General features: G+C 34.4%; 1 long non-coding RNA gene across 1 annotated transcript; it reads left to right on the top strand.

Annotated features, from left to right (window-relative positions):
• Positions 1 to 5,466: 5,466 nt before the first annotated feature.
• Positions 5,467 to 9,553, top strand: LOC111201930. The gene is made up of 3 exons (XR_002654867.2): positions 5,467 to 5,971; positions 6,484 to 6,617; positions 7,264 to 9,553. It is a non-coding gene; the product is annotated as an uncharacterized LOC111201930 (long non-coding RNA).
• Positions 9,554 to 10,073: the final 520 nt, after the last annotated feature.

A 10,073-nucleotide genomic window follows, 5' to 3' on the forward strand; every position in this document is an offset into this window, starting at 1 on the left:
CTAATGAGAGGCATCCCATTATATATATCTCTTTAAGTAAGCTACTTTTTCTAGGATTTCCCTTCTCCTTATGTTTTCTTATTAATCAGTGGAAACCTTAACGTATACCTCTGCTTTATATTAAAGCTACGCCTAGCTCAATGCATACGATGCTTTGTAAGTTGATCCAAAATCATTTGAATATAGAGAAATGCAGAAAACTATTATAGAACTGTTATATTATAGACTTTAACAGATTGTTGGAGGCTCATACGTGTCTTCATCGTTTGACAAAAAAAAAATACTTGTCCTCATCTGACTGAAAATTGGTAGTGGACACTATTATTATTATTTTTTTTGTCAACGAGTGGACACTATTATTTAATTTATGAATCTGATCTCATTTACTACATAGTGGCTCTGCGAGTTTTAGTGTTCATAATTGTTTGCTTGATAAATTGTTACATTGTCAAATAAGTTATGCCATTTTAGTTGGTAGTCTTTTGATTATGCTTACAGATATGGGCTACAAGAGTACAATATGTAATGATATGTTTTGTGATTTTGTTATATTTACAATTAGGGAGGTTAATTGCTGAGCGAAGCTTGAAGAGGTTTATTCATTTTAAATTCTCAATATTTTTCTATGTTATTTTCAGTTTTGATCTCTTTTACTTCATTAATTCACTCATGTGTGCAAAACAAAAGTGTCTCTTTAACCCCACTCAACAGATTGTGTACATATTTTTTGCTGGTAATCCCTGTAGTTTCTCTTTGAATTGGGCTGAACTGTGTGCACACATATCAAATCCAAATGCACTACCAACTTACAATTTTTTAGAAACAAAAATAACAAATAAGTATGATCTTAGAAAACAAATTATAACAATTTTTCAACGTTAAATGTTAACACATAAAATTTACAATATGATCTAATTATATTTATTATATTCAATTTAAAGTAATTTTAAATAATTTATAAAATTAAAATATATTTTTTTATTGTAAACTTACCCGTCCGTAGGGCGGGCCAACCCGTAATCTATATATAAAGTATTGTTTTTCTCATTGTGCCACGTCAGCGTCAGGTCAGAAAGTCGATGTACTTAGATGCGACACGTGTCTGCGTACAATTGTTTGGCTTTTATTATATCTGAGCTTCATGTTTTACGTATAAACCCAAGTATGTTGTGACAAAAAAAAAAAAAAAAAAAAACCCAAGTATGTTTCCAGTTCTTCCGTCTGCGTTAAGAAGACGTCACCGTCGCGTCGATCCAAGTACAGGCCACCGCTTCTTACCAGAAGAGGTGTAACGGTGTAAGCTTTCATTGAATCTCTGTCATCTACGTTCTCATTCACTCCATTAAACCACCACCTTCATTAACTCGCATTCAATAGCACCTTCACCCTCCTCGATGGTTACAAAAATTATTCCATAAATGAAGAGGTAAGCTTCGCCGAAATTCATCAATCATCATAATACTCTGCTTCAGTATTGAGATTTCTTCATAGAAATAATTGTTGTTATTAGTTTCTCTGTTTTATTCCCTCTTCTCTCCTCGTATTCGTTCAACATTACATTACTTTGTTCGTCCCTCACTTTCAAAATCTTAGGATCTATCTTTGAAGTGGTAGTCAAAGTTGAAAATTTGATTAACAGGTCAAATACAAAACCAGGAGAAGTAGCTTGGAAGAAAGAAAGGAGAATGAATTAGAGGGAGAAGAAACTGAGACAGAGCATCAGCAATCAGATGGAATTAAGACCAAACGTTTTTTGTTCTCAAAATTAGTCAAAGTTGTTATTATTATGTTGTTGTATCTATCTTTGGCGGTCTTTGTGGACTAAGTTAAGAATAAAGCTTCCGTTGGTGTGTCAATGGCGAGTTATACGATGGTGCCAGCTTCTCTCCAAGGTTTTGCCATATTATTTTCTGAGTTCACCCTTAAAACAACTCAAACGTCAAAACAAGATATATGTAGGGAAACAAGATGGAAAAAAGAGTCGGAGAGATTTGGAAAACAAATATTTTTTGCAGTAGATACGATGGGAAGTCGTAGAGACGCAAAATATTGTCTTTGCAAGAGCACAACAAAACTGGCTTGGTTTCTTCATCATGTACGCCAGAGGTTCTTCTCTGATGAACTGTTTATGGCGATGAGGTTCTTATTAGATAGAGTTCTTGGCACTGCTCTAAATCGCTGATGCTCTGCAAAGACTTAGTTCTTACTCTCCACCATCTGGATTTAGCTCTTACCCTGGTCTCAACTGCTCTCGGAACCATCGAATCCATTGGCAAGGCAAGTCCGTCTCTCGCTGGAAAGCCGGAAACCAGGTAGGTATTACTGAGTTTACAACACTGTGGTTACGGATTATGACACTCATCTGTATTAAATTCCCTTGAGATACCTTTTCTTTGAAAAAAAAAGCTCCCTTTAGATATGTGAGCTTGATTATAAGATTGATGTAAATATGCTGCTCGGTTCCCATTTTCATGTTCTTTGTGACTTAGAATTCGGTGATACAACAATTGAGTTAGTGTTAGAGAGGTTTCTGGTTGCAATTTACTTTCATCTGCTTAGTTGTTGATTAATCTTGTTCCAGTTTGTGTTTGATTGCCTTCAAACCCTCTACTTAGGCTTAGATTAACCCAAAGATGGTTGGAGGTATTGAGATTCCATTTATAATAAGTAACAGCTTATATTCGTATCCCTATCAACTTTATTTCGTTTACAGGAACTGACAGCACCCATTACTTGCAGTGAAAGCAACCGGCTCTAATGCTTGGATGTCTTGGAGGCAGGTTCACGAAGACAAAAGAGGTAGCAATCCCACTAATTATCATCCACTCTAATGCTTCGGCAACAACATCAATTGCAAAACTAGAATCACTATTATTTTGAGACTTCACTCTATTTACATTTTTACATTTCGTCCACATACAACTCTTATTTTATACCAATGTTATAAAAATCGCTAGGCGGTAACTAGGCGCTTTATAGAGGACTAGCGACTAGGCGGATTATTCGGGGCCTAGCCGAAGCCTAGGCGTTAGCAAATTGTTGATTTATTTTATATATTTTATACATTTGTATAACATATTTTAGTTTTTAAGTTTAATTATAAAATTATTGTGATGAATTATCAAAATTAGATATACAAAACATAAGAAAGTAGACAAATTTGTAGATTTGTAATAATATTATTGCTTTATTTAACATATATAGACAATTTTAGATCTATTTTAACCAATTTTAATCGATTTAGAACAGTTTAAACCAATTTGAATCATATAAATCGGATTTTAAGAAAATCGTTTCGGATAGGACCGCGTTGCTGCCTAGGCGGGGGCCTAGGCGCCGCGTAGACCCATTTTTAGAACCCTGTTTTATACTATAAATTATTCTAACATGTGTACAAACATATAAAAATAATAGAAATAGATTGTACACCCTTAATATTGATAGGTAAAAAAGTATACATCGCAAATTCTGATGTAAGGACATGTATATTAATCAATAATCATTATTAAATTTCATAAATAATATATACGGAAAGAGTAAAAAATTAGTAACCAACCCATAACATTCTCTTCCTACGATCAACACTCTAATAGACAATAAAAAAAATAAACATAGATTCACAACTACGTAAAAATAAAATATTTAGTTCTATCGTCAAATAAGAGACACACAATATAAAATAATGTTAAAGAATAAATAAATCAACAATTCTACACCATTGAAATAAGAAAAAGAATAAAACTTCAAATAAACAATCTTATCAACCCTAAGAAAAAATTTAGTTAATTGTAATGAGAATGAAACTAGATAAAGAATAACAATCAATAAAATAATGAATCATATTAATATAGAACAAAACATTTTAAAATAAAACAAATATTAGACAAAAATCAAAAATCTTTACTCTAACAATTTAAATTATTTTCAAATTATCATCCCGCCCCGGCACTAGTATAATTAAATTTAAATGATATTAGCATACATAGTATATTTTTAATATTAATATCTATTAAATGATGCTTTCTAATCATATGGTTTTTTGAGCATTTGTATCTTTTATAGAAAAATTTTAAATTACTGATAACAAAATTTTCATTATGGGATTAATATTTTTAGTAATTTATAATTTAAAAAAATTAAGTTGTCAATGTTTGTTCAAAGCTTTTATCAAAAAAATTGTTCAAATTAAAATTTGAAATTAAAATAGTTACATATTTTATATGGTATATAGTTTAATTTAAAACGATATATATATATATATATATATATATATATATATATATATATATATATATATATATATTAAACCATGGATCACAAAATTGGAATATGAGACTTGTAAGAGTTTAAGTAATTTATAGTCGTTTTTAAAAATTTAAAATATAACATATAAAGAAAATTTTAAATTTTTTATATGATTAATGTGTTTGTTTAGTTTATTTTAATAGTTTAAAATTAAACAAATATGATAGAAGATACACTAATTTTTATCAAATATTTATTATTCAAAATTATTAACTGTCATATATACTTAAGCCACATTAGGCAATTCTGTAAGTTTTATTTAAGCAAATAATAAAGAACATTAATAATGAATTTATGGTTAATTTTATAAAAAACTTATTATATAATTAGATGGACCAACCTATTTCTCTAATGATTATAAGAATCATCATAGTGATAACACGTGGCTACAAAAAGAAGTTGTAGTGTTTCTGAATTAATATATAGAGGATATATATCGTCTTGATTGTCTCTCTTTTTGTTCTAGTTCATGACACGTTGGCTGATTATTTCAAGTAGTATCATTATATAGGCCGCAACTGAAATACCAATTTTAGTATAAATTTGCTTATAATCCATCATTTTATAGTAGTCCATAAAATATTTACCAGTTACAATGTATTTTTAAGAAATCTCACATATTCACATATTTAAGTAAAGTGTGGGGGGGGGGGGGGGGGGGGGGGATAATGTAATGACCCTCACAAGCAAATGAATTTTTGGTCGAGAAAATCTCTCTCGACCAGTTTGAAAATTGTTTGGTTAGTATTTAAAATAAAATCGACCCGATGAATTAATGTCTCAACAGAACTGTCTTGTGGTCGATAGACCTTCTCTTGATAGTTTTGACCGAGTGTTGATGGGGGGGGGGGGGGGGGGGGGGGGGGGATGTAATGACCCTCATGAGCCAATGATTTTTTGGTCGAGAAAAATCCCTCTCGACCAGTTTGAAGATTGGTTGGTTAGTATTTAAAATAAAATCGACCCGATGAATTAATGTCTCAACTGAACTGTCTTGTGGTCGATAGACCTTTTCTTGATAGTTCTGACAGAGTATTAATTAAATGAATGAGTTTTATTTAAGCTGGACGAGTTTATCCAAAAGCAAGACGAGATTCGATGGACGGAAAACGTTTGGTCAAAAACTTCCCGAAAAGACTATTCCGCTGCTTGGCCGGTCATGTACGATGCACATGATTTTCACCTGCTTGCTTCCTTGCTGGACCAGAACATGTGAGGAGCACATGTCTGATGGGAGCTTTCTTCATATCAGGGAAAGGACAGCTACTTGGCTGCTGAAAATGGTGAAGCTGCTCTCCACATGTCCTCTCTCAGAATTTCTTTGTGCTGAGTAAAACCCAAATTTGAAGTAACTCCTTATGATATAAAACACCATATTCTCTCTTCTGGTCTTCCATAACCTGCAAGAAAAACAAGAGAAAAATTGTGAGAGATTGAGAGAAAAATAAGAGAAAAATCAAGAGAAAATTTCTGGTGATTTAATATTCAACCTCAGACCACAGCTAGGACGTTGGTGAAGAAGAAGATGAGATATCCAGAATAAACCCTAGCTCTTGTTCTGTTTCTGATCTGAACCGAACCTTGATCTCTCTTTTTAATCGGTTCAGCCGTGAGCTAAGCTTGGAGGAGAGAACCATCTGAGATCATCTAACCGTGAATTCTTATGGTAAGCTTCAGCCTCTTGATTCATCCATGTTCAAAATAGAACCGTGTGTTGTGGGTTGAGTAACCTGTCTAGATTAGTTATCTAAGCTCTTGTACTGTGCAGTTTTATTTGGTTTATGATTGAATCAGTTTCAGAGAACAGCTAGCTAAGCCTTTATGAACTGATTGGATTTGACCGAACTGATTTGATCTTGTTCTGAACTGATCTTATCTGAGATGAGCTTAGTATAGTTTGAAATTGTCTTAAAACCGATCTGTTTAGAGTAGAACCGAATTGTTAGGACCTAAGCTTATCTAACCGAGCAGTTAGGAATTGATCTAAGTTTTTTCTTCAGAAACAAACTGAATTCAGCTTGAACCGAAGTGAACTGAACTGATTGACTGAATCTTTTCCATTATGTCCTGCCTTGATCAGTTGTATCTAGCATAGTGGTCATGATCGATTCTGTTTTAACCATTCAGGAAACCCCACCTTAGACCAAACTGATTAAGCTTTGTGTTCCATCCGATCAGGTCTGAGTTCAGATGGTCGAAGAGGGTAGTTGGACCAGTCGGATCACGACTTATCCTCATTTTGTTTTAGGAGTGATCAGCAAGTGGTGAACGTTCAGTTGAGTTCAAGTCTAGTCTTCTTTAGCCAATCTCAGGTGAGTCTAGATAGATTGTTGATGAATAGTGAATGAATATTTCTTGATTGAACGTACTGAATGTAGATGATTGATAGACTTGTCACTTGATCAATATTGAATTGGTGAGGTGTGTACTTAGCGTAAACACTAAATAAATATATATGAATGTTCGTAGAGGTTTATTCTGAACCTTAGTATATATATGTATATATATGTATATATATGTATATATGTATATTATTAAATATATGAGTAAAAATCATGTGAAGTCTTATTGTATACTCACTCTCCCGAAAGTTCCCGCATTACCGGGAATTGTTCCTGCGATACGAAACAAGGTCACGATGATGGTGTCACACCCTGGAGGCCGTGTAACTTCATACAGCTTTAGATGTTCGATCTTAGAATATCTAATGGAGATGATGGTTATATTTATTTCTCCGCTAGGCTCGGTTAGCCTTGGTGGTTTTCCGGGTTTAGTCTATATATATATATATTAAAGTATGAGTGAATAGCAGGTGTCGTGGAAGTGATGTTTATGGTAAGATTCACATTGACGGAATAGTAGGCCTTATATATATTTTATTAGTTATGAAATATATTTTCACTGCGTACAAATGAATTTGATTGCTCGGAATATTATTGATATGTGTTGGTGTTGTAGGCACAGGGGGGTAACCTAAGAATTGGTTGAATGGTGGAACCAAGCTTAAATCAGATCGACCAAAGATGTGGCTGATTGGTCGATATGACCGGATTATGACTTGATAACCTGAAACAAAGGAAAACGAACGAGATTATGATGATAATAACAATAACAGCAATAATAAAATGAATGAAAAGGGATATATATGGCAGAATCAAGCTGCTGGATGTGTATCACTTTCAGCTTGATTAGAAGATGGACCGAAGTGGATTTGCGGATGAAGGTTTGATTGAATCTCTCAGTCTGATGGTGTGATGGAACATTGTGATTGACTCTATCAATCTGTGTACTAATCTTGTTTGATTTTCACAAACAAACTAGACTCATTAAATCAATAGAAGAGCAAAGAATCTCTCTTTGAATCCTAAAGACCGATATTTTATACAAAGAACAATCTTTGATAAAAACTGAATAAACTTTTTATTAACTTGGTGATTGAGGGTAATCTTTACAATGGCTATCTAAGAGCTTATATAATGCTCTGGAAACTAAGTCTAAAGTTCATAAGAAGGAAAGAAGGAAACAAATCAAGCAAAGTAACAACATCGGAAACTAGCCGTTGGAGCCTTTTATTGGATTTTGGCTCCAAGTGAGAAACTTCATTCTTCTTGAACCTGAACGGTTTTCATGGATAAAATAGCTTCCTTGAGACCTTCTTGCATGATTTATATGTTCTGAAATCGTCCATAGCTTGATAGAAAAAGAGCCGTTGGACATTAATGTCGGTTTGCTCCAAATAAGGCAGGGTTGTGTTAATGAGGATCCTCCTAATCAAATGTTGGCTGGTCCATGAACTGACTTGTCTGACTCTTCTGAATCACTGGATAGACTTCCTAAATGTATAGATTGATCTCCAGGTCGCCAATGTCTTGTTTGAAGGTGATTGAACCGGTAAGCTTCCAAATGAGGCAAGTGTAGAACTGGTTTGGCCGGTTCTAGCAATTGGATCATATCTTCTGATTTCCGTGTCCAATTCTCCTCAAATTGGGCTTTCTGGAAATATGAGAGACCCCTCCTGAATCCTATGATGGACTTTGGTTCAGGCCGCTCCTTCCTGGGCTTGAATCTCCTTCTAAAGTCGGGTACTCGCAGATGAACAGGATGAGAAACCTCTGACTTGTAAAATTCATAAATTTCTGATCCATGAAGTTTATCTTGAAATTCCAAGCCTCAATGACTCCTTGATGAGTTAGCCTTCTTTTAAATTTGGTTTCATAGACAAACGCCTTCTGGTTATCGAGATAGACTCCTAGGACTGAACGTCTGTCGCTGGTATCTCCTAGGTGACCGATTTGGAAGGATTAGTGAGACTGGTTGAACCACGGATTTCAGGGCTACAACATACCCTCGCTCTTGACAAGGTTTCTACCTCGAAACTATATAACCTGTACCAAGAGAGAGAAAGTGAGCTTTTATTCTCTTTTGAGATTCTAAAGCCTTACCTTGAAATTGTTTCGGTTTGGGAATGGGTTGTGTATCAGGTGGTTCTCCTTTGAAAAAATAGGAATGGATCACGCCTCTTCTCTCGAAATTTTCATTTCTTATCTTATGGATTGGATGGTCCTTCAAATTTTTTGTGGCCACATTTCTGATCTTCTTTGGAGTTGATCCTCCTAGCAACATAAGATAATCTGGTGGGATTTCTTGGAAGCTTTATTCTTTGCAACCTGAAATAATCTCAACTTCTTGGGAAAAATTCAAGTGCATTAATCTTGTCATGGATTTAGTAAGAAAATTATGGTCTAGTGTGAAACATACCTTAAGCCTTGGTATTTGAACAACACATTGTTCAATTTTCGGTTTCCACTTGGGAGTGGGTTCATGGCTGAACTTAGGGTCTGGTTCTTTCTCTGGAACTTCAATAAGCTTATATCTTTCATTTTTTTCTCCATGTACCAAGAACACACACGTAAGTACAAGTATCCAAAGGTGGTGTTAGACACTTACCTTGGTGGGATACTCTTATGACCGGTTTTGCTTCTTTAAGCAACATGGACAGCTTTGTATCTTGAACTATCTTCTGGTCCATCACGTATGTTACTACTGATGGTTCTTATTCTTTTGGTTCCTCAATACCTGTTACAAGACCTTTTGACAGAGACAAGTGCATACACAAGAATTTGGAACCAATAAATCAGATTGATTAAAACTATCACATTTCATAGATAATTCTGTTTTCTTTTCTAGTGATGTTTCTATCAATGCTTGTTTAGTTGGACAAACTACAGCAAAGTGTCCTCTTTTATGAAATCTATAACATGTCTGAGCTTTTAAATCTTTAGAGTTAGAAGACTTACCTTGGCTTGTTTCTTCTTCTTTCTTTTGGTTTGGAATCTCTCTATTCCTTGGACATAAATTATGGACAACTTTTGATTCCAACAAGGATATTGAGATCTTGTCTTTCTGGACCTCAGGACCTGTTTTAACATCCCTTGACAAAGACAAGTAACACATACAAGTGGGAGATGATTTATAAACAAATTTATCAAGTATAGGACTTACCATAGCCTTTGCTTGAGATTTCGGTTTGTCTGATTTTTCTCTGGGTCTGGTCAACGTGTCTTGGCCGACAAATCTCTTCTTCTCCATGGACCTCCTCATCAGGTTGGTATTGATCATACATAGTCGTGTGTCTCTGGCTTGGCCGAATCTGGTCTTGTTGGATCAAGCTTTTATGGCCTTCTTTTGGCACAACTTTCTTTGCCTCTTTGGACACACCATTTGAAAATCTCCTTGGATATTTTCTTCTGGTTTCTTGCGTGGGAAGT

The sequence above is a fragment of the Brassica napus genome, chromosome C1 (genome assembly GCF_020379485.1).
Source record: "Brassica napus cultivar Da-Ae chromosome C1, Da-Ae, whole genome shotgun sequence".
Lineage (NCBI taxonomy): Eukaryota > Viridiplantae > Streptophyta > Magnoliopsida > Brassicales > Brassicaceae > Brassica > Brassica napus.